Source organism: Rhipicephalus sanguineus, chromosome 8 (genome assembly GCF_013339695.2).
Source record: "Rhipicephalus sanguineus isolate Rsan-2018 chromosome 8, BIME_Rsan_1.4, whole genome shotgun sequence".
Classification (NCBI taxonomy): domain Eukaryota; kingdom Metazoa; phylum Arthropoda; class Arachnida; order Ixodida; family Ixodidae; genus Rhipicephalus; species Rhipicephalus sanguineus.
The window spans coordinates 129,625,458-129,646,029 of NC_051183.1; the positions used below are offsets into that span (position 1 = coordinate 129,625,458).

At 45.8% G+C, this 20,572-nt stretch overlaps 7 non-coding genes across 7 annotated transcripts; 3 read left to right on the forward strand and 4 right to left on the reverse strand.

The window, feature by feature from the left end:
* The first annotated feature begins 1,473 nt into the window (after positions 1-1,473).
* Trnat-ugu (transfer RNA threonine (anticodon UGU)) lies at positions 1,474-1,546 on the forward strand. The gene has a single exon. It is a non-coding gene; the product is annotated as a tRNA-Thr (tRNA).
* Positions 1,547-16,977: 15,431 nt separating this feature from the next.
* Positions 16,978-17,051, reverse strand: Trnas-gga (transfer RNA serine (anticodon GGA)). The gene has a single exon. It is a non-coding gene; the product is annotated as a tRNA-Ser (tRNA).
* A 748-nt stretch (positions 17,052-17,799) lies between these two features.
* On the reverse strand, positions 17,800-17,873 carry Trnas-gga (transfer RNA serine (anticodon GGA)). Its single transcript has one exon. It is a non-coding gene; the product is annotated as a tRNA-Ser (tRNA).
* A 204-nt stretch (positions 17,874-18,077) lies between these two features.
* On the reverse strand, positions 18,078-18,151 carry Trnas-gga (transfer RNA serine (anticodon GGA)). Its single transcript has one exon. It is a non-coding gene; the product is annotated as a tRNA-Ser (tRNA).
* A 204-nt stretch (positions 18,152-18,355) lies between these two features.
* On the reverse strand, positions 18,356-18,429 carry Trnas-gga (transfer RNA serine (anticodon GGA)). The gene has a single exon. It is a non-coding gene; the product is annotated as a tRNA-Ser (tRNA).
* Positions 18,430-18,784: 355 nt separating this feature from the next.
* Trnas-gga (transfer RNA serine (anticodon GGA)) lies at positions 18,785-18,858 on the forward strand. The gene has a single exon. It is a non-coding gene; the product is annotated as a tRNA-Ser (tRNA).
* A 204-nt stretch (positions 18,859-19,062) lies between these two features.
* Trnas-gga (transfer RNA serine (anticodon GGA)) lies at positions 19,063-19,136 on the forward strand. Its single transcript has one exon. It is a non-coding gene; the product is annotated as a tRNA-Ser (tRNA).
* Positions 19,137-20,572: the final 1,436 nt, after the last annotated feature.

Genomic DNA, 20,572 nt, shown 5'->3' on the forward strand with positions numbered 1-20,572 from the left:
TCTGCACGCCCAGTTCTGGCATTGAGTGCGAGAGCTTGCGTCACACTGCAATGTGTTCGACCGTTGTCTTATTTGTGAAGAGCTAGATTAGGCGCGCCGAAGCAAGTGCTTTGCCAGTGTTGCGATCAAAGCAAGTGTTCGTGCCATTTGGCGTTGGCGGAAGGAACCCCATTTATGCGGATCTGCGTGCGTCCTGAGCTTGCTATGATGCGTGATTTTTCATTTTGCTTTGCTAGCATAATCGCCGACTTCATTATAAAGGGCCCTTTATAGTCCAGCGCAGCGTTCACCTCAGCCATCGTCAGCAGAACTTCGTTACGTTACGTTAACGCAAAAATCGAGCACTCATAATCCCACTTGCGCGCCACGCCGTTAATTGTTCGTCGATTTAGTCTTTTATCAAATAATTGATTTCTGTGTGACGTTTTATTCGATTAATCGATTATTCGACATTTCTGATGGGTGCTTTAAAAAAGTTATCTCATTGTTTGAGAGGCATTGTTGCGTTTGATATCGACCGAAGTCTTTCTACCATACGCGCTAGAGATCACATGTGCGCATTTAGCCCCTTCGCGAGAGTTCGCACTTTCGCCCAATGGTTAGAGGCAGTCCTTCGCCTTTGGGTGATGTCATGGATTGAAGGATCTGTGCCCATCATCCATGGATGATTCAGTCGCAGGTCGTATTTCCTCGAAGCCTGCCTCCTCGAGCGCACCGAAATCGGAGGCGTTGTCGGCTACCTCTCTGGTCGAAAAGACGCACCGGAAATATGCAACATGACGAAATCCCGCGAAAGGCAAAGCAGAGACGAGGAGGAAGAGGAAGTAACTAAGACGCTCGCACTCGTAGGGACACAATCTTTTCTCCGCTTGTATGTTAGATATAGTGGAAGCCCTCGATAATACTATAATTACAGGCTGACGTGATCTCTTTTTTGGGGTCACCCATGCGAGATTGCACAACAACAGAGTGGCCTCAAACAGACCACTTATTATTATTATTATTATTATTATTATTATTGTTATTATTATTATTATTATTATTATTATTATTATTATTATTATTATTATTATTATTATTATTATTATTATTATTATTATTATTATTATTATCTCGTGTCTTCCGTCCCAAAACCACAATATGATTATGAGAGACCACGTATTGGAGGGCTCCGGAATCTTCAACCACCTGGGGTTTTAAATGTGCACCTAAATCTAAGTGCACGCCCCTCAAGCGTTTTCACTTCCACCGAAAAAGCGGCTGCCGCGGCCAGGATTCGATCTCGCGACCTTCGGGCCAGCAGTCCAGCCCCGTAACCACTAGACCACCGTGAAGCCCGTACTATCAGCGTGTCTAATGTATCAGACATTCGAACGTAAAAACGAAAAAAAGGAGAACTTGGAGGGCTCGTTTTTTCTTTGTTAAGCACAAAGAAAAACATATATACCCCATAAAGTGGACCGGGGGATGACCGCCGCTGTAGCTCTGTTGGTAGATCATCGGACTTGTTATTCGAAGGTCGCAGGTTCGGTCCCTGCCAGCGGCAAGTTTCCTTTTCGTCCACTTTACCTTCTTCACATTTACATCATAGTTACTACAAATAGCATCCCCATTACTTTCCTTGGCTTTTTGTCTGTTAGTTCTCATTACAACACATTGTAATTCGCGACTGTCGCTTCACGTAACAGCAGAAGACGGGGGTCTGTGTAGGCTGGCTGATGTGGGAGTGCAAGCTTTAGTTGAAAGTTGCATTTCTGCAGGGTCTGTTAGACTATTTTCAAAATCCGCGAGCGCAGTTCCTTGCGCTGCATATTCGCCGAACTAAAGGCGGCACCTTTTGTGCTTCAAGTGGAGACGAGGTCGTCATTGCACGTCCTGGGGTTTGTCCATGATGTGTGTTTATTTCGATAGAGCTGAGTCTACATTTTCCGCGTCATAGCTCAAGCAAACTGCGCTTGAACACGCTGTTTGCAAAAGTCACTAGACTAACTGCTATGAACTGGGCTAACTGCATCGCAGGAAAGCTAGCTTTACAATCATGAAAAGGGTATATATACGCTATAAGGCGGACATTTGGGCTAGTTGGTATAATGAAAAATATCATTAGCTTCTTTGACCACTTTGTCTTATTATATATACATGGATCACTTCTTTCTGACACCATCATCATACTTCATCACTATTTTTCCCCCGTTGCATTTTCCCCAGCGCAGTGTAAGAGGCCCAGGCGTACAAGATCAGGCCACTCTCCTTGCCTTCTAATATATTTTCTCTCTTTCATTCATTGGTAAATATTAATATTTTATTTGCTCAGGAGTAAAATATAACGGCAATAAGAACCAGTCAAGAAATAAACAACGCATATTACAATGTGGTACCTCTTGGACCACTGTATAGTTCAGTTAAACACGAAAAAAACAACAATTGAAACCTGAGAGTTACATACTAATACTATGTGGGGATTTACGTCCCAAAACCACGATATGCTTATGAGGGACGCTGAAATGGAGGGCTCCGGAAATTTTCCAATTTGGTGTTCTTTAACGTTCACTACATTGCACAGTACACCGGCCTCTACCATTCTGCCTCCATCGAAATGCGACCGCCGCGGCCGGTTTGAACCCGCTTCCTTCGGGTCAGCAGCCGAGCGTCGCAACCGCTGAGCCACCACGGCGGACCTGAGACTTAAATGAAATACCCAAGAAAGTTGCCATAGACACTGCAGGCGAAGAAAATCGCTAGTTTATCAAAGTCTAGGAGAGCTGAGTTTGTGCGATCAAACACGATGAAACAGCGTGGAGCCGAAAACGAACACAAACAAATTAAGCAACTAGACGATGCGTTAGCACGTCTGAAAACTACAGAAAACAACAAACTTCGCTGTTGAGCGTTGGTGAACCGTCTTGCTGCTTTCATTCAGTAAAGCCATAGCGCTGAAAACGGGGACCAAGGAAGACGTCCTGCGATACTTGTGGCCCGTGTTTGTGACCGTGTTTGTGAAATGCTTCTGACCTCCCTCATAATCATATCTTGGTTTAGGGACGTCAAACCGCAACAATTCTATTTCAAACACGAAAATTCACCATTGGCGTCCCGCATTCGGCGGCGTGAGAACTAGGGTTACAAAAAGTTATCACATGATGGCTTCGCCATGTGCTGTCCTCGTAATGTGAAGTCACATGATCACGTCATCGTACGATATCGTAGCTTTGCGCTGCCTCCGTGATCGGCCCGCCAATCAGTTAGGCAGTGCAAAAACAGGTAAGGTGCAGAAAGCTTGCAATGCCTTCGATCTTGGACGCACTGCAAAGTCACGTTAGGTGCAGAAAGCTTTCGGAGTTGGGCGGATGAGGATCAATGCATTGACTGACGACATAGAAGACGGCTCTCACCTTCGAGTCGTCTCGGACGAATACATACGGGACCCTGAGGGTGTTTTGTACAGGGCATTCAAAGACAGGCACTCAAATGAAAGACGTACTTATGTGAGAGGTCACGAAACGAATTCGCTCTATGCAGCCCAACGATCAAAATTTTCATAGCCCTAGCTGGGCTTCAGATCCAGCTTTCACGGATATCAGCGTTTAGTTAGCCTGTCTTACGTCACCTAGCGCATGGCTTTTATTTTTTTGAATCTCGCGCGCCGTCGGGAGTTGCGTCGTGACAAGAAAAGAAAAGAAACAAAAGAAAAAATTTCAGAAGATCCCACGTACCATGGGAATCGGTGTTATGCGAAGCACGCGGAGGGAAGGTGACTGTGGTGTATTTCTTGAATGACCGAAACGTCATAAAATAACGCTAAAGATATGCACAGTACGCACGGATTCAAATCAATTTTAAATGCGAAGCATTTCTTAGCGAACCTCTGGCACTTTGAGCGTTTCTATCTACGTGTCTATCTATCTATCTATCTATCTATCTATCTAGCCACCTACGTCTGGGTGCTCTCATGGTCGCATCCTTAACTTGGTGTAGAACAAAATTTGCATGGGAGGGTAAGAGGATTTGACGAATATGATTGCCGGGTCAGGCCATAAATAACGTTAAAATCATGCCGCTTACGTCGTCAAACCCTTTCCACTAGACACGTGTGGCACATACCCGTTTACCACGGGCCGCGGTGTACGGGTATGCGCCACAGGTGATTGACAGTTTATGTCTACCCAGGAACGGCGAGAACAGACATTGGTAACTTAAATGCTAGAGAGTTAAGTAAAGCCAAAATCGGCAGCGTTGACTCAACGAATGGAAACAATGAAAATTGGGATTCTAGCAGGAATCGAACCCAAGCGTTCTGCCTGGCAGTCAGGTATTCCACCACTGAGCCACGCCAGGTCTATATATTGGTTTGGAAAAACAGCCTACGTAGGCGTATTATCGGTGCAACGTCAATTGTGGTTGTGGTGCTGGCTATCTAATTTTACAAGAAAGCAATAAACACTACATGATACTCCTACGATGTGTACTCCTATGATACGGGCGTCACCTCAGATTGACGTCTGTAGTTCCAGTGTTTGCTCCGCTTTTCTAGCAGTCTAAAAAACATTACGTTTGTATTCCTATGATGCAGCAAGCTATATTGAAGCATTGCTCGACCCCGGAAGAATACAATAACGAAATTTACATATGATATCCACATCACCGCATCGTAAAGTGCACTTCGTCCACCAGAACGAGAACGTGTCCTTTTCATTTCCTAAGAGGCTGGGCGATGGCCTCATGCTGACCGAGGATGATGTCAGATTGATTGACAGCCATTTGTAGACAGCCAGAGGGGAGTTACTAGTAGAGTTTGCAGAACGCAATAATTTATGCATCTTGAATACCTTCTTCAGAAAACGGGCTACTCGTAAGTGGACGTGGAGGAGTCCTAATGGCGAAACTAAAAATGAAATAGACTTCATATAGTGCGGCCACCCGGGCATTGTACAGGATGTGGAAGTAGTTAACAAGATCCGATGCAGTGACCATAGAATGGTAAGATGTAGAATTCAACTTGACGTGAGGAAGGCACGGCAGAACCTGATACGCAGGAAGCCGATTAATGAACTAGCTCTGAGAGGGAAAGTTGAGGAATTCAGAGTTTCACTTCAGATTAGGTACGCGGCTTTAACCGAGGAAACCGACCTTAGCGTTGACGCAATGAATGATAATCTGACTAGTATCATCAAGGAGTGCGCAGTGGAAGTCGGGGGTACAGTCGTTAGACAGGACACTGGTAAGCTATCCCAAGAGACGAAAAACCTCATTAAGAAACGTCAAGCTATGAAAGCCTCAAATGCAACAGACAAAATAGAGCTGGCGGAGCTTTCGAAGTTAATCAATAGGCGTAAAGTAGCCGACATAAGAAAGTAAAATATGGAGAGAATTGAGCATGATCTAAAGAACGGAAGAAGCCTCAAAGCTATGAAGACAAAACTGTGCATAGGCAAAAATCAGATGTATGCATTAAGGGATAAGGAAGGCAAGGTCACAAACAATATGGATAGAATAGTTGAGGTAGCGGAAGAGTTCTACAGAGATCTGTACAGCAGCCGAGCCATTCAGGATGATAACGTAAGAAGGAGTAATAGCGCAGAGGAATCTGACTTCCCACCAGTATTGACAGGAGAAGTAAAGAAAGCCCTAAAGGGAATGCAAAGAGGCAAAGCAGCTGGTGAGGATCAGGTAACATCAGACCTGTTGAAAGACGGTGGAGAGATTATGTTAGAGAAACTGGCCACCCTGTATACGAAGTGCCTCTCGACGGGGAGGATACCAGAATCTTGGAAGAATGCCAACATCATCTTGATCCATAAGAAAGGGGACGTCAAAGACCTGAAAAATTACAGGCCCATAAGCTTACTGTCGGTTGTCTACAAGCTATTTACAAAAGTAATTGCTAACAGAATTAATACGACATTAGAGTTCAATCAACCAAGGGACCAGGCAGGATTTCGTACAGGATTCTCAACAATAGACCATATTCATACTATCAATCAGGTGATAGAGAAATGCGCGGAATACAACCAACCCCTATACATAGCCTTCATAGATCACGAGAAGGCATTTGATTCGGTGGAGACATCAGCACTCATGCAGGCACTGCGGAATCAAGACATCGACGAAGCCTACATAAACATAATGGAAGAAATCTACAGCGGATCCACAGCCACTATAGTCCTCCATAAAGAAAGCGACAGAATCCCAATAAAGAAGGGCGTACGGCAGGGAGACACGATCTCTCCAATGTTATTCACCGCGTGTTTACAGGAGGTTTTCAGGGCCCTAGATTGGGAAGAGCTAGGGATAAGAGTTAATGGAGAGTATCTACCTACGATTCGCTGATGACATTGCATTGATGAGTAACGCGGGAGACGAATTGCAGCTCATGATTACTGAACTGGATACGGAAAGTAGAAGAGTAGGTCTGAAAATAATATGCATAAAACTAAAGTAATGTGGAACACTCTCGGTAGAGAACAGCGCTTTGCGATAGGTGGCGAGACACTGGAAGTTGTAAAGGAGTACGTCTACTTAGGACAGGTAGTAACCGCGGAGCCGAACCATGAGAGTGAAATAACTGGAAGAATAAGGATGGGTTGGGGCTCATTCGGCAAGCATTATCAAATCATGAATGGTAATCTACCACTATCCCTCAAGAGGAAGGTATATAACAGCTGCATCTCACCGGTACTTACCTATGGAGCAGAAACCTGGAGACTTACAAAGAGGGTTCAACTTAAATTGAGGACGACGCAGCGAGCGATGGAAAGGAAAATGATAGGTGTAACCTTAAGAGACAGGAAGAGAGCAGAGTGGGCCAGGGAACAAACGGGGGTTAATGACATCATAGTTGAAATCAAGAAGAAGAAATGGATATGGGCCGGGCACGTAGCACGTCGGCAGGATAACCGGTCGTCATTAAGGGTAACTGACTGGATTCCAAGAGATGGCAAACGCGTGTGGGGGAGACAGAAAATTAGGTGGGTAGATGAGATTAAGAAGTTTGCAGGTATTACGTGGCAGCAGAAAGCACAGGACCGGGTTGATTGGCGGAACATGGGAGAGGCCTTTGCCCTGCAGTGGGCGTAGACAGGCTGATGATGATGATGTAGGCCACATAGGCTGCGGTAGTCTACGAATAGGACAAACACCATCCACTGATGTTGCTCTACGTAGCACTATCCAGGCCTACCATACTCGACGGCCTATGCCTCACCAACTCGAAAGGTGGCTTCAGGTTCCGACATGTCGCCGGCTCTGTCGACATACAATTTGTCGACGAAATGACCGAGGCATCCACGAATTCCAACAGCTCTACTATACCACATACTTCAGTACATATGGACCCCTATTCACCACGATCACGACCGGATCCTACAACAAGTCATGACGAGCTGCTGGTGCTCACTGATCACGGTGATGATGCCCTTGTTTAAGAACTGTCAAGAACTTCTTGCACACATGCACACGGGTTCGTGAAACGTGCGTGCGTTCTCGGGAGATGTATAAGCACTACATATCAGCTTACCGCTTCTGGTGTTGGTAATACCCACATTGTCATTGTCAGCGTTACCCAACCGTAAACAACTGCTTCTATAACGCATATGCAGCTCTTCCACATATATATGCGTGCGTATAAAATATATACAAATCTTTAGCGTCATTTTGTAACGTGTCGCTCAGTAAAAAAAGTTACGCCACAGTAACCTACCCGCCACATGCTTCGCAAAACATCGATTCCCACGGTACGTGGGATCTGCCGAATTTTTTTTTGTATAAGGACTGGCATGCGCAATTTCCCGAGGTAATTACGTCATGTCGCGACGAATCTGGTCTCTAAAGATGTTGGCTCCGATCTATGCATTCGAATGGAAACTGTGCCAATATCACCCCAACTGAACACGGCGGAGGGCAAAGTATGTGCGTTATTTAGACCTAAATTATCCTGTTTCAATACGTGAGCACTGTACACATGCTGTACGCACAAACATATGTTGAACAGTGGCATATGTTTTACACAGCCAGTTTTTTACAGTTGCGTAACGGTGCCAACCGCAACGTGGGTATTAACAACACCAGAAGCGGTAAGCTGATACGCAGCGCATCGGCTTGCGAGAATAGCAGCCCTGGACAGTGCTACCTCGACCAACTTCAGTGGATGGCGCTTAACTACAATTGCCGGTAACCCGAAGTGACGCCTGTACCATAGGAGTACATATGTCATGTTTATAAAATCGGATAACCAACACTGCAACCACTACGGACGTTTCACGAACATTGCGCCAGGCACAGGGTGTTTTTCCAAAGCAGTTTCGAGACCCGGCGTGGCTCTGTGGTAGAATACTTGATTGCCACGCAGAATGCTTGGGTTCGATTCCCGCTGAGAGATTGATATTTAATCTTTGTATTCGTGGGGTCAACGCTGCCGATGTCAGTTTTTCTTAACGCTCTCGCATTTAAAATAGCACACTCACCTGTGGCGCAAACTCCTACACCGCGGCTCGGGGTATGCGGGCATACGGTGTATACGGGTTCCTCGTTTGTGAGCCATGTAAACCAGATCAATTTAGGCCGCTTTAGATGTACTATTATGCGCAATTAACATAATTGTGATATCGTTTCTCATTGTTGAGTTATAGAGTTCAAACTTGACGGTTGTGTTTGACTTTTCACAAGTACTGACGTTCACGGCGAAATGTTTTGGCAAATGCGCAGAACAAAAGGCAACGTGGGGTATTTTCACGATGTTTACCATAAAGGAAGAAGTTTTCCGGAATAAACCATATTCAGACTATCATCGCAGCGGCGGGTGTCTTTTGCATGAAGCTGTGGCTTAAAGGAAAAATCGAAGTTAACAAAATGCTGGTAAGGGGTGGTATATCGGATACACTTAACCTGTGGAAGTATGTACATAGGACAGAATGGCCGCTGTATCAACACACGGCTTAAATAGCATGCTAACTCACTGGCGAAAGAAACATTTTCACACTTGTCTGATCATTGTAAATCATGCCATTGTGAACCCGTTTTTCATGATACAGATTCTTGTTTGCAGATAAAGAAAAACCAACACGTGAAGTTACGGAAGCCTTGTATATCAATAGGTGTGCAAAGAAATGCATTAGTCATCCTCCGGTGGCTCTAACAGATAAGGAGTCACAGATAAGGAGATAAGTGTGTCACATGACTTGCGCCGCACATGCTCTATGCTGGTTTTGGGGTATTCATACGTATCTTTCCTTTCAAAAATAAATAGTGGAGAGTTAGCGCTCGTGTGTCGCTTTCTTATCCTTGTCTTTTGTGCGCGCTAAGAAAGTTTAAATATGAATACATACAATCTTGCCCAGTTATCTGTCTTACTACCATACCTATAGTTATGGCGCTCTAGTTTTCTAGTGGTTATCAATAACGAACGCTTTGCACCAGTGGATAAGTAGAATTTTTAATTCAATGCAGGTTTATGTCTTCTACGCATACACGATGCGTCACAAAAAATGTCACATGAGCGTTGTTGCTGCTTTAGATCTGTCCTGTGATCCGTTATTGCGTAACTGTCTTTCACGGACACGGTAAGACTCCACACCGGTATTTGTGCCATCGTGCGAAGGCTTCTTATTGAAGTAGTTCTGATGAGGTGGCGACCCACTAGCTGGCCGGCAAGGTGAGCGGCGACTCCCATCAATTACAAAAATGACAAGCAAGAACCGCCGTCAGTGAAGGGTGTAAAGAGCCGGCGTGTTAAACAGCTAATACAAACACCAATAAGTTGCTTCAGAATGAAACTAATGTACTTAAGAAAAAGCTTTTCGGATGGCGACAGATATTTCATTCAAATGAAATAAAATTGGTCACAAGTAAGACATTTTTAAGCAAAGATTTTTGTGCGTACACGTTTGCTGCTACATCATATGGATCCATAATAAATGTGCGAATGAATCGACGTATCTTAAGATACAATTGGCAAGTATCGTATCGGATACGATTATTGCGGTGGTATCTTGTATCTGTATCTCAAGTACTTCTTGCCTAAGTGTCTTGTATCGTATCGCGATACAATTTCAAATTATCTTTGCCCAGCCCTGCGCACACCTGTAAATTATTATATAAGAGCCTGTAGAATGTCTACTGGTGTTTGTCAGCTACGTCGCAACTTGACGTGGATGGACCCACGATGACGCCTTGCGGCCCATCTCTATCCGTACGACAAACATCAATGATCCTGATTAAACCTTTGTGACATTCGTTCTAAAACTCAGGACTTGCAAACACGGACGCAAGAAAGGAGACAAGACAACACCGGCTTTTGTGCTGTTTCGACTTCTTTCTTGTGTCCGTGTTTGCACGCCCAGTCTTTTAGAATTAATACTTGCCAATGAGCTCTGCTTTCTGGTATTCCAATCTTTGTCGTTGCTGTAGAAGTTAACATACACCTGGACAGAGAATATGATGAAGCCCGAGCAAAGGTGGCATGAAGATGAACGTAATAAACAGTGGTACACGATATGCACTCTTTCAAAGCGTGGTCATTGCAGGAGAGAAACGGTAACGTGTGCGCTCACCAGTAATGGGGTACCTAAGCCTGCGTTTATGCGTAGACTGATGCATACACTAGCACAGAGCACTTCAGGAACACGACAGGCACAGTACGTAGCTTCAGCCGTGACCGCGCAAACGCGTTCCTCTTCCTGCCGGTGTGTGTCTAGCAGCACCAAAGCGGTCACTTGCGCCACATTCAGCTTTCGAGGTCGATGCGTTTCTGCGGCGTTATTGGAGGAGTTTTATTACTCGCTACCATCGCATTCCAGGCATTAGGCCCCGGAAAAACACGGTTGGTGCATGTGGAAGCTTCACTACTATGGCGACTGCAGAAGCGCTCACTGTAGGCGCTCGTTAGAGCATGATGCAGAACTTCACTTTACCGCTCCTATACGGTGACACCGTAGAGGAGTCACCGCCCTTTGACAGGGAGGAGGCTTGAGAGATAAAAGGCGCCTTTGGGAAGCATCGTGCATGTGCATCGGTAGCTCAGTGGGTAGAGAGACCGGCACTTTTCCTAGCGGAGGGGAGAGGTCATGGGTTCGGTTCTCATGTGTTCCGCGGCAACCAAACTTTTCCGTCTACTTTTCCTGCCTCTATCTTCCTCTCTCTTTCTTGCGCTACCCATCTTTTTAACACGAATGTGTTCTATGCCGGGTTCCACAAGGACATTACTGAAATCGTTTCCGTCACTGATGCGTCTTCTATATAATGCACACGAACAGATGACAAGAAAACGAAGATGCTTTCCTCATTTCAATGACCTTGGTAACCTCGGTGCGTGCGGTGTCGCCGTCTGGGATCGGTGAAGTGAAGTACTGCGCCATCACACTAACTATAGTGGACAGGGAGCGCTTCGAAAGTTTCAGCTTTCGGTGCAACGAGAGAGACGCGCGCGACGCCTTCTCGCGTTCACAGTTAAAACTACGAACTCTACCTCTCGCGTTCCTGAAGCGTTCCTTGTACGTCGCTCCTTGTACGTCGAGTGCGTCGCGTTGTACTGTGTGGTATACGCGTGAGCGCGTGCGCCGGTTACACTATTAATGAGGAGGCACACCTTAGCGTTTCTCTGCTCAGATGACGACGCTTTGAATGAGTGCATATCGTGTACCAATGTTATGTGCTCGTTCATGTCATATTGGCGCGGGATTCATCATATACTGTTTCCAGATGTAGCTTTATGTGTCTCGCTATTGAATGAGAATGATACGTTCAGGTTGTGTGGGTGACAGCCAGGGCTGGGCAGTATCGCGATACAAAGTATCGTGATAGTATTTCAGAGATACTTTCGAGTATCTGTATTTCTGCATCGAGATACATTTGAAAAATGTATTTGTATCTCAGTAGTGAAATACATTTGGGATTCTGTCGCTTTCTTTATGGAGGACTATAGTGGCTGTGGATCCGCTGTATATTTCTTCCATTATGTTTATATAGGCTTCGTCGATGCCTTGATTCCGCAGTGCCTGCATGACTGCTGATGTCTCCACCGAATCAAATGCCTTCTCGTAATCTATGAAGGCTATGTATAAGGGTTGGTTGTATTCCGCGCATTTCTCTATCACCTGATTGGTAGTATGAGTATGGTCTATTGTTGAGAATCCTGTACGAAATCCTGCCTGGTCCCTTGGTTGATTGAACTCTAACGTCGTATTATTTCTGTTAGCAATTACTTTTGTAAATAGCTTGTAGACAACGGACAGTAAGCTTATGGGCCTGTAATTTTTCAGGTCCTTGACGTCCCCTTTCTTATGGATCAAGATGATGTTGGCATTCTTCCAAGATTCTGGTATCCTCCCCGTCGAGAGGCACTTCGTATACAGGGTGGCCAGTTTCTCTAACATAATCGCTCCACCGTCTTTCAACAGGTCTGATGTTATCTGATCCTCACCAGCTGCTTTGCCTCTTTGCATTCCCTTTAGGGCTTTCTTTACTTCTCCTGTCAATACTGGTGGGATGTTAAGGACATCATAGTTGAAATCAAGAAGAAGAAATGTATATGGGCCGGGCACGTAGCACGTCGGCAGGATAACCGGTGGTCATTAAGGGTAACTGACTGGATTCCAAGAGATGGCAAACGCGTGAGGGGGAGACAGAAAATTAGGTGGGTAGATGAGATTAAGAAGTTTGCAGGTATTACGTGGCAGCAGAAAGCACAGGACCGGGTTGATTGGCGGAACATGGGAGAGGCCTTTGCCCTGCAGTTGGCGTAGACAGGCTGATGATGATGATGATGATGATGATGATGATGAGTGAAATACATTTACGATGTATCGCCTGTATCGCGATACTATACAGGACACGGTAATCTCGTTGCATTGCGTTTTGTGTCGGAAATGAGTTGAGGCGTGTTTCCAATAGGAGAATGGCGTTTTTTTCTTTTTTGTGCAAGACAAGCAAAGGCGCGCCGCCGGTTGCCGACGGATAGGGCGGCCATGGTTTCCCCTCAAGCACAGAATGGTCCATATGGTAAAGCGCGTGACGCCGCAGCCGGCAGAATCGCGGGAGCAGTGTTGTCGGCCTCTGCCGACGAAAGTCGCTGTCTCTCAAGGTCAGTGCAGCACGCCTAATTTTTTTCGGGTGGCAAGCCATTACTTCGCGACCCCCCGCGTGGATAGCACCTTGCAACAGGCTTTGCAATGCTGTCAATGCTGTCAATGCTGTCAGTTGTCAAAGCGGCGGCACTTCCAAAAGCAGTTCCCGTAGTCGCGGCGGTAGGGACTAGAAGATGGCTATCTTTGACGCGCTTTCAGCCACCTCTCCCATGTCAGGGTGCCTTCCTATTTGATTACATGCGTGAAACGGTTTTTTGTGGTAGCAGGCTCCCCAACGCCGGAGCCGACTTCGCCTGTTGCGGCTTTCTGAAATGGGTGCTGGTAGCGTCGGTGGTGGTGACAGCTTCATTGAAGCCGACAGGGTCAGATGGCTTAGGATTCCCAAAATGGGGACAGACTTCGGATTCTCAACGGTCAGAGCAACTCAAGTGAGGGCGGAAGTGTTTCGGTATCTAGATGACCCGAGAAGAGATATCGCCACGCTGCAGGGCAATCCAGCTATGGAGGCGATATTTATTCACTATAACACGAATTTGTGCTCGCCTTCAGCGGTAGACAGACTTTTTCTTTCGTGAGTCTTGTGCTGAGGCTGAGCTGACGCTGTTAGAAGACAGCACATTTGAGAACCCTAAAAAGCAACCTTCTTAGCAAAGCAGATCTTCAAAATAAATGTGTGCTTTTTCTCCATTCACTGGTGTTCATTAGTGATTCGAGTGATTTGCTTAAAGTGTGCTATGTCTAGCATAGCTTAGTTTGTTCGCCAAGTATGTCGATTTCGGTGTCCAATCCCTGTTACTGTTGCTGTGAAATAGTGTATTCTTATTTCAATTGTATACTTGTAATTATGTCATTCTTACTAATTATGTACTTTGTCCACCCCCCTCCCCTGCAATGGCTTAGTGGTGTTGAGGGTACTGTTACAAAATAAATAATGAACTGAACGTTTCGATGCGTTGTAACTTTAATTACAACATTATGCTGCACTAATAAGTGTCCTTGCGTCGTATGAGCATCCTTGAAATAAAAAAAGTCTTCCAGTATCTATATCACTGTAACTGTATTCGGGAACACTTTTTTTCGTCGTATTGCAAAAGTATCTCCGAAATATCCCGTTGCGTTAAAGGCAAATGTATCTCAGTATCTGTATTTTAGGCTTCCAGTTCATGTATTTCGATATCTGTATTCCGGAATACTTTTCTGAGCATCTCTGCCCAGCCCTGGTGACAGCATAGCTTAGTTGAGCTACCACAAGGGTTCGACAATGATCTTTGGCCATAGTCGTCGGGAAGGAGATGTGTCATTTCACGTGGGTTCACACACATCAAACGGTGCCAAAGCTGCCAAACACCAATAGACATCGCGAAAACTATCATACATCAATGTACAATAAAGAATCAAATATACTTCTGTGAAGACACGGTTCACTATTTCGTTATATCGATTCCTGTGAAGGTAGGATCAACTATGTGTTTTTTCTCTTTCTTGCATTTCTCTCTCTCTCTCTATCTCTCTAGGTCTGGCTTCCGCTTTCTTTCTACCTCATTCTCTCTCTCGCTCTCTATTTCTTTATTTACCTTTCTGTGTTCTTCTCTCGGTCTCTCTTTCTTTCTCGTTCTGTATTGATTTCTACTTTTTCTGTCTTTTTGTGTCTGGCGGTTTCTATGTCTTTTTCACGCTGTCTATTACTTTCTTTGTCTTTTTATCTTTTTTCTCTTTCTCCCCGTTCATTCTCTCTATGTCTCTCTTTCTGTTCACTTGTCTCGATTACTTTCGCTCTCTTTTTCTCCCTCGTTACTATTTTCAAGGCCATCCACGTTATTGCATCCTACGCCGGACAAATCGAGGCGGCGGTAGCGCGTGCACTGGGCGCACATGTTCGGGGAGTGAAAAGAGGATAGAGAGAGAGAGAGAGCTCCCATGATGGTGATAGTTTTTCCAAAGGTGAATCGGTGCTTTGGCAAGCTTAAAGAGCTCCGCCGTTAAAATGTTCCCCACTGCCGCTTCTGCCCCTTACGTGAACGTGTCTATTATGCAGAATCTGAGTCAGCCCGCCATAAAAACGTACCATGGTTCAATTTAGTGTAGGAAATCTCTCTCGTGGTTGGGATTTCATGGACTTCGCAAGAGTAGGCTAACATCCTCAGACTCGTCAATTTTCACAAAAGAGATCGCTTTTCTGCTTACACAAGCGTTTTTCTGTTTCCACAATTTACCTTCCATATTTGCCTTCCTAATTACTGTATATTGCCACACGCGCTCATGTCTATGTTTTCTGTTACCGCCCCCTTACACTTGTTACTACTGCCGTGCGAAAGCCGCACCAGAATGTCTGGGAACGTTCCAGATTGTTTTAGGATCGTCTGTTGAGTCTATTCTGGATTCAGTTGAGTATACTCTGGAACTAACGCCGCCACCAGCGATAAGACTGGAACTTTCAATGTCGCATGTATAAATGCCGACGCGCCTTAACGCAGAGCAGTTCTATCGACGGCCGACGCTCTGTCCGCCGCTATCAGTGCACAGTGCGTACTGCTGTCGTTTGACTTTGCGCTTCCCGGCCACAAGTTCGGCCAAATCAAGGGTTTCATCTTGGGCACGTCGACTGCTGGCCTCGTTCACGTCACGACCCCGTGACAATATAATTGATGCTAATAAACGGTCAAGCGATAAACAACATAGCAATAAAGGAAGGAAGACAGAACTTCAAGGGATGATGGAGATTTCAAGTTCTGAAAAGCATCGAACAAGGAGCGTTATTGGAGTGGATAGGAAAATGAACGCAGCTATGAAACGACACTTGTTCAGTACATATATTGAGTTTCAAAAGCCTGGCTTCAAACCCAAAAACGCAAAGAACTTATATTTTAATCTATACATTCACTTCTATGTCGCGATGACCGTCATACGTGAGCCAGGGACGTACGGCTAGTTTTCTCGCTGTGTCCGCATAGAAAATCTAACGCATTTAAATGTCCGCTCTAGGAAACGATGTAAAGTCGACATGGGGGCTAGTGCACATACATATGGTCATACTTTGCCCAATTTCAACGACACATTGGCATTTTGGTCGCAGGAGGTTGCGGCTGCTCTGGGACTGTTAAAGGCGCTGACGAAGGTTGGATTGTAGAATAAAGATGTCATGCCAACGCCACCGAAAACAGCGTTCTAAGGAAAGCTGGAATCTACAAATTATCTCTATGCTTACGCGTCACTTATGCTCCATTTCACAAGCTTGTTGCTGCACTACGAAACCTTAGCGGATCTCAACGAGTCAGGAAGGCCAGATCCTCCACATTGTGTTAGTCTGCGCTCATTTTTACTTGATGGCTAATCAGTTGAGTGCCCGCACCCCGAGGTCGTGCGAGTGTCACTGGGCCAAAGTTCGAATCCGGACAGGTGAACTTCGAATTTTTAAGTCTTTTTTTGCGTTAATTACTTTTGGCTGCCTGACGCCAAATACGCAGCACCGTACTTTTTAACTACTATTTTTGTTCGTTTGCATGCTTAGCCGGTGTGCGTGACTGCGATTGCTCCTCACGGAAGCCGATAAAAACGTGCGACTGTGGCCCCTTTCTTGTAAGGTTGGTTGCGTGTTCATGGGTATTTGGTGTTGACAGAGCGGAACTGCATATGGCTGTTACCACAAGATTTTTCATGGCGTGTTGTGCCAGAAGAATAAGCTATCCGGCAAAGACAACTTTCTCGCGAATGCACTGTAGATTTGAATGTACCTTTTATGAATTATTGTACGACACTCCGCTGAGACGGTAGAGAAATAACGGTGACGTTCATTCACTTGCTATGAAAGGGAAAATAGACAACCACCCATTTGTAGCACAAAGCCACAAGCAAATCCATACGGATTTCTCAAAAATAAAGCCTCTTAGTCGCCGAAAAATTCGTCCTGGTCCGGGGATCGAACCCGGGACCAACGCCTTTCCGGGGCGGTCGCTCTACCAATTGAGCTAACCAGGAAGCTAGCAATTGGCAGCGCGAGGGCGAATTCATCGACAACTCGAAGCAACTGGACACATATTGCAAATCAGTTTTGCGGAAACCCCCAAGGTGGCGGAAGGATTAAGAAAGGGAAAATAGACAACCACCCATTTGTAGCACAAAGCCACAAGGGATTTCTCAGAAATAAAGCCTCTTAGTCGCCGAATAATTCGTCCTGGTCCGGGAATCGAATCCGGGACCAACGCCTTTCCGGGGCGGTCGCTCTGCCAATTGAGCTAACCAGGAAGCTAGCAATTGGCAGCGCGAGGGCGAATTCATCGACAACTCGAAGCAACTTGACACATATTGCAAATCAGTTTCGCGGAAACCCGCAAGGTGGCGGAAGGATTAAGAAAGGGAAAATAGACAACCACCCAACTGTAGCACAAAGCCACAAGGAAATCCATACGGATTTCTCAGAAATAAAGCCTTTTAGTCGCCGAAAAATTCGCCCTGGTCCGGGATCGAACCCGGGACCAACGCCTTTCCGGGGCGGTCGCTCTACCAATTGAGCTAACCAGGAAGCTAGCAATTGGCAGCGCGAGGGCGAATTCATCGACAACTCGAAGCAACTTGACACATATTGCAAATCAGTTTTGCGGAAACCCGCAAGGTGGCGGAAGGGTTAAGAAAGGGAAAATAGACAACCACCCAACTGTAGCACAAAGCCACAAGGAAATCCATACGGATTTCTCAGAAATAAAGCCTCTTAGTCGCCGAAAAATTCGTCCTGGTCCGGGAATCGAACCCGGGACCAACGCCTTTCCGGGGCGGTCGCTCTACCAATTGAGCTAACCAGGAAGCTAGCAATTGGCAGCGCGAGGGCGAATTCATCGACAACTCGAAGCAACTGGACACATATTGCAAATCAGTTTTGTGGAAACCCGCAAGGTGGCGGAAGGATTAAGAAAGGGAAAATAGACAACCACCCATTTGTAGCACAAAGCCACAAGGAAATCCATACGGATTTCTCAGAAATAAAGCCTCTTAGTCGCCGAAAAATTCGTCCTGGTCCGGGAATCGAACCCGGGACCAACGCCTTTCCGGGGCGGTCGCTCTACCAATTGAGCTAACCAGGAAGCTAGCAATTGGCAGCGCGAGGGCGAATTCATCGACAACTCGAAGCAACTGGACACATATTACAAATCAGTTTTGCGGAAACCCGCAAGGTGGCGGAAGGATTAAGAAAGGGAAAATAGACAACCACCCATTTGTAGCACAAAGCCACAAGGAAATCCATACGGATTTCTCAGAAATAAAGCCTCTTAGTCGCCGAAAAATTCGTCCTGGTCCGGGGATCGAACCCGGGACCAACGCCTTTCCGGGGCGGTCGCTCTACCAATTGAGCTAACCAGGAAGCTAGCAATTGGCAGCGCGAGGGCGAATTCATCGACAACTCGAAGCAACTGGACACATATTGCAAATCAGTTTTGCGGAAACCCGCAGGGTGGCGGAAGGATTAAGAAAGGGAAAATAGACAACCACCCATTCGATCCCCGGACCAGGACGAATTTTTCGGCGACTAAGAGGCTTTATTTCTGAGAAATCCGTATGGATTTCCTTGTGGCTTTGTGCTACAAATGGGTGGTTGTCTATTTTCCCTTTCTTAATCCTTCCGCCACCTTGCGGGTTTCCGCAAAACTGATTTGTAATATGTGTCAAGTTGCTTCGAGTTGTCGATGAATTCGCCCTCGCGCTGCCAATTGCTAGCTTCCTGGTTAGCTCAATTGGTAGAGCGACCGCCCCGGAAAGGCGTTGGTCCCGGGTTCGATTCCCGGACCAGGACGAATTTTTCGGCGACTAAGAGGCTTTATTTCTGAGAAATCCGTATGGATTTCCTTGTGGCTTTGTGCTACAGTTGGGTGGTTGTCTATTTTCTCTTTCTTAATCCTTCCGCCACCTTGCGGGTTTCCGCGAAACTGATTTGCAATATGTGTCAAGTTGCTTCGAGTTGTCGATGAATTCGCCCTCGCGCTGCCAATTGCTAGCTTCCTGGTTAGCTCAATTGGTAGAGCGACCGCCCCGGAAAGGCGTTGGTCCCGGGTTCGATTCCCGGACCAGGACGAATTTTTCGGCGACTAAGAGGCTTTATTTCTGAGAAATCCGTATGGATTTCCTTGTGGCTTTGTGCTACAGTTGGGTGGTTGTCTATTTTCCCTTTCTTAACCCTTCCGCCACCTTGCGGGTTTCCGCAAAACTGATTTGCAATTCACTTGCTATATTTCATTATTTTATTGTGGAGTTGTAAAGGCTTGCGGAATTCGCGTCTGCCATCAATACACGTGCTTTAAGGGAGGGGCAAGGTAAAAAAAAAGGCTTTGACTCGTGCTTCAACGAAATCGTACTTCAAATACTCACGCTGTCCCTAATGCATTCGCCTTGTTGTGCAACGAGGAAGTGAAAGCGCAGTACGCGCGGTGAAATAATTTCAGAACCTCACAAGGCGCCTTTGAAACAGAGAAACATACATAACAAAGGCTATGTTCATTGAAGCCGTTACTATGAATAATTGTCAGTCACAGTTATGATACAAATAATATTATGCCGCCGCTGATCAATTCACAAAAGCAACATCAAACGGGCAGTGTCCTCTTTTTTGGTTCCATCTTTACTGCACAACCAGGTTGCGTCAGCAAGGTATTTCCCATGTAGCAGCGCAAAAAGACAAAAAGAAAACACTACGATTCTCTAGCATACGCACAAATGTGCAACGGTGAACATGACAGGTTTACATTCGCGCACTTGAAAAGGAGGCGCACAAATGACACAGAATCGTTTAGAAGTTACCTGGCATGCATATGGGGTGTGCGAGATGGCCTACTTATTGCTCAAAAAGCTGTTGAGAATCGTGAACTTCGGTCACTATAGGTCCCCAATAAACCATTTGCCGTTATTTTGGTAACAAACATGAATCCTATGTGCATCGACAAAGCAAACTCTAATTATGTGAAACAAAAAAAAACCATCGCAAAAAGCAGGAATGCATGCGCAAGGCACCTTTGCCAGCTCAAGTGAGGATTCAGAACATAACCAATTGTCCCTTAAACATTTGGCGAATTTCGCAGATGGGCTCACGCCTAATGTTACGGTCATACACCCTCCTCATTCTACGCGGGTTGAGTTGAGAAGCTAGTTTGGTTTGTTCGACGAGCTTCTGCGTGACGCATACCAATTTAAGGGGAGAAAGTGTATCAATCCGATCTATTGCACAAGCCTTAAGAATAGAACACCTGGCAAAACAGGTACACTTCTGAAGGTTATGCACGCTTGAATAACACACTGCGTAAAACGCACCAGAAGCCTGGTGCATGTTAGCCTGCACACAGCTATTCAAAACAGAACACCTGAGAGGACAAGCGCACTTCTGAACGTTATCAACACGACTGCATATCGCATCCTAGTTCATGTCTTCGAGTGCGTCTAATGGAGCTCGCACTCGAGGTAGTCTTCATCAGCGGACACGGAGCCGCCACTACTCATTGTGTCCTCTGTGAGGTTCA